This window comes from Sapajus apella, unplaced genomic scaffold (assembly GCF_009761245.1).
Source record: "Sapajus apella isolate SASKATOON/1434 unplaced genomic scaffold, GSC_monkey_1.0 scaffold148, whole genome shotgun sequence".
Taxonomy (NCBI): Eukaryota; Metazoa; Chordata; class Mammalia; order Primates; family Cebidae; genus Sapajus; species Sapajus apella.
In genome coordinates this window covers 2,033,437-2,038,088 of record NW_022437088.1, presented here as the reverse complement: position 1 = coordinate 2,038,088, position 4,652 = coordinate 2,033,437, and positions in this window count along the sequence as shown.

Below are 4,652 nucleotides of genomic sequence, written 5' to 3'. Positions count from 1 at the left end.
AAACTCCGTCAAAAAAAAAAAAAAGAAAGAGCTGTGACAGAAATGAAACAAAGGCCAAATACCAAACACTGTATCAGTATCAGTGGTTTTCACAGCCCTGCATTCAACCAACCCAGGACCAAGAATATTTGAAGAAAAAATTCCTCAAAGTCCCCAAAAGCAAAACTTGAATTTTGCCACATGCTAAGTACTACGTTGAATCCATGTGAATGAAGTAGGCATTGCATTACGTATTACAAGTAAACTAGAGTTACCTGTAATTTAAAGCATACAGGACGATGTGCATAGGTTATATGCAAATACTATCTGATTTTATATAAGGGACTTGAGGCCGGGCATGGTGGCTCACGAGAGGATCGCTTGAGCCCAGGATTTCAAGACCAGCCTGGGCAACATAATGAGACCCTATCTCTACAAAAAAAGGTACTTGAGCATCTAAGGATTTTGGTATCTGAGTGGGTCCTGGAACCAATTCCCATGGATATGAAATGACTACTATATATTTCATATTATACCACAGGGATATAAAAAAACTTGCATAAATAGAAAATTGAATAAATACATATTTTTCTTAAAGAGAAAGGCTCAATCATGTAAAAATGTCAATTTTCTCTAAAATACATCTTTTATATGATCCCAATTAAAATATGTACAGGATTTTTTTTTTTTTTTTTTTTTTTTTTTTTTCAGACTGATTCTTTCTTTGTTACCCAGGCTGGAATGCAACGGTATGATCTCAGCTCAGTGCAACTTCTGCCTCCTGGATTCAAGCAATTCTTCTGCCTCAGCCTCCCAAATAGCTGGGATTACAGGCACCCACCACCATGCCAGACTAATTTTTTGTATTTTTAGTAGCGGTGGGGTTTCACCATGTTGGCCTGGCTGGTCATGAACTCCTGACCTCAGGCGATCCACCTGCCTCCGCCTCCCAAGCTGCTGGGATTATAGGTGTGAGCCTCTGTGCCCGGTCTACAGGATCCTTTTTAACATTATAAAATGTTACTGTCTGGGCACAGTGGCTCACGCCTGCAATTCCAAAATTTTGGGAGGCCAGGGCAGGGGGATCGGTCGAGGTCAGGAGCTCAAAACCAGCCTGGTCAACATGATGAAACCCCGTCTCTACTAAAAATACAAAAATTAGCCAGGTGTGGTGATGCATGCCTGTAGTCCCAGCTACTTGGGAGGCTGAAGCAAGAGAAGCTTGAACCCAAGAGGCGGAGGTTGCAGTGAGCAGAGATCACACCACAGCACTCCAGCCTGGGTAACAGAGTGTGACCGCATCTCTTTTTTTTTGTTTGTTTTTGTTTTCATTCGTGTAGTATCTTGGAATTCAAGACCTCGCCTCAACAAAAAAAAAAATTCAAGTTCCATTTCACTCAGAATTATATAAGCATAAATCAGAAAAAAAAATGCCATTTTCACAAAGTAGATTAGCAAAAATTAAAAGCTCAATAATACCTAGTTCGGACAAGTAAACAGGCATCACATGAAGTGTATGTGGCCATATAAACTGGTACAACCTTTTTGGGAGGCAAATTGGTAATATTCATAAAAATTAAAAATAAAGGCCAGTCTCAGCCGCTCGCCCCTGTAATTCCAGCATTTTGGAAGATTGAGGCAAGCAGATCACTTGAGGTCAGGAGCTCAAGACCAACCTGGCCAACATGGTGAAACCCCATCCCTACTAAAAATATAAAAATTAGCTGGGTGTGGTGGCTCAAGCCTATAATCCCAGCTACTCCGGGAGGATCACTTGAACCTGGGAGGTAGAGGTTGCAGTGAGCCAAGATCACGCCACTGCACTCCAGCCTGGGCAACAGAGTGAGATTCTGCCTAAAAAAAAAAAAAAATTAAAAATGAACATGCCACTTAAACTAATATTTCTACTGCCAGACATTTACCTTATGTTGTTATTTTCCTGCCAATATGTAGGTATACAAACAAGGATATTTGCAAGAAGGAAGAAATAGACATATGAAAAATTTCCATCAATAAAGGACTGGGCTGGGCATAGTGGCTCATGCCTATAATCCCAACACTTTGGGAGTCCAGGGCAGGAGGATCACCTTAAGCCCAGGAGTTCAAGACCAGCCTGGGCAATATAATGAGGCCCTGTCTGTACTAAAAAATTAGGCCTCAGTTTTCATATGTGTGAAGTGAGGAATGTGAACTGTGTTTTCTCTTGGCCTCCTTCTAGCTGTGATGGTCTATGAATCTCCTGGAAGCCAGCTCTGGGTCCAGTCCTATCATGGGGAAATTAGACCAGAAAGGCACAGAGCATACATGAGAACCCAACAGCATCATCTGATACAAGCCCATACTCCCACTGACACACAGTATCCGTGCTTACCTAATTACATGTATGCACACACACAGAGACCCTGTCTCTAAAAAAAAATTTTTAAATTAGCCAGACATAGTGGCACATGCCTATAGTCCCAGCTACTCAGAAGACTGAGGTAGAAGGATCGCTTGAGCCCAGGAGGTGGAAGTTGCAGTGAGCTGTGATCTCGCCACAGCACTCCAGCCTGGGCAGCAAAGTGAGAGCTTGTCTCAAAATAAATAAATAAATGATATATTAGTTGTAAGCTGATAAGTACGATACAATGGAGAGGGAAAATTTGATGACGCAAGAAAGAAAGGAGTCAGCAGGGGCAATGGCTCACACCTGTAATCCCAGCACTTCGGGAGGCCGAGGCAGGTGGACCACAAGGTCAGGAGTTCACGACCAGCCTGGCCAACACGGTGAAACCCCATCTCTACTAAAAATACAAAAATTAGCCAGGCACGGTGGCATGTGCCTGAAATCCCAGATATCTGGGAGGCTAAGGCAGGAGAATCCCTTGAACCCGGGAGGTTGCAATGGGCCAAGATCGTGCCACTGCACTCTACCCTGGATGACAGAGCAAGATTCCGTCTCAAAAATAAAAGAAAAAGAAAAAAGCAACAGGAGTAATTACAAAAGAAAAGTCTTTAAGTAGGTGAGAGGGGATGGGATCCAGGGAACCAGCAAAGGGTTGGCCTTAGGAACAGTGATGGATCATTTGCCTAACAGGAAAGACAGCAGATTTCCAGGAGGGAAGGGAGCTCATACAAGTTTCCTGATTGCTCCTATTTTCTTTCTTTCTTTCTTTCTTTCCTCTTTTTTTTTTTTTTGAGACTGAGTCTCGATCTGTTGCCCAGGCTGGAGTGCAGTGGCGCAACCTCAGCTCACTGTAACCTCTGCCTCCGGGGTTCAAGCAATTCTCCTGCCTCAGCCTCCTGAGTAGCTGGGATTACAGGCACATACCACCACATCCAGCTAATTTTTTAAAAATGTTTTCAGCAGAGATGGGGTTTTATCCTGTTGGTCAGGCTGATCTCGAGCTCCTGACCTTCTCAGTCTGCAAACCTCTCAGGAAAAGGGAGAATGTGAAAAGACGTACTGAACTTTAAAGAGAGAAGACAAACTGAAATAATCATCTATCTGAAAGAACTGGTGAATGAATCCACCAGGGAAACATAGTAGAACCGCCAGCCATTGCCAAGCATCCCTTTTGGGGTCTGTGGTGATCGATTTAAAGTGAGACAAGTCAACAAAGCTGTGCATTTTTCTCCAGCCAGATTCAGCCATCCAGGTGGATTTAACTGGCAAGTTGCTGGAGGTGAAATGTTGGATTAACTGGGTTGAGGACAGAGAGACGAAATCAAAGGAGTTGAGGCAGTGATTATAACGAGGAGCCTTAGAACCTGAGCTGAGGGAGAAGGGCAACAAGGACACAAGCGATATTGATGGAAGATGCAAATGTCAGAAGGTAAAAAGACTGAGGGTACCTGAGGAGTCAGGAAAATGCTGGAGTGGCGGAGCCAGAGAGGGGAACAGAGTTGGAATGACAGGAGGAGCTCAGCAGATAATGGGAGGCTCAAAATCAAGATTTTGGAAGTGGGGTGCTTCATTTTGGTAATGACATAATCTAAAGCATGAACAGAGGAATGGGATGCTGAAATGCAAGAAGGCAAATCTTTTTGGAAATGAGGAGTTGAGAAAATAAAGGCCCAGGTGTTGGATGAATTGTCTGTGTGGATGCTGAAGCCACTGAAAATAACAACAGAAGCACCGATGAGAAGAAAACAGTGATCCCGGAGCTGAAGAGCTGTAAGGAGTAAAATAAGAAGGATGGCAGCTGGTACATGAGCTTCCAAGGAGCTGGGAAGTCTTAGAAAGAAGAAACTAACATCTAGAAGTAATGAAAAGCAGAGAGGTCACTTCCTACATTTCCAGGCCCAGAGGAAGTTTGAATTTAGAAAAAAAAAATGACTGTTTGACAAGGATATAAGGAATGCTGTCCCTTCAGGAGAGAACCTGAAGTTTCCAGTAAAAAAAAGATGAAAGGAAACCTCTCTCTGGGCACAGTGGCTCATGCCTGTAATCCCAGCACTTTGGGAGGCCAAGGCAGGAGGATCACTTGAGGCCGGGAGTTTGAGAACAGTCTGGGAAACATAAAGAGATCCCATCTCTACAAGTAAATTAAAAATTAGAGGCCGGGCGCGGTGGCTCAAGCCTGTAATCCCAGCACTTTGGGAGGCCGAGGCGGGTGGATCACGAGGTCAAGAGATCGAGACCATCCTGGCCAACATGGTGAAACCCCGTCTCTACTAAAAATACAAAAAAA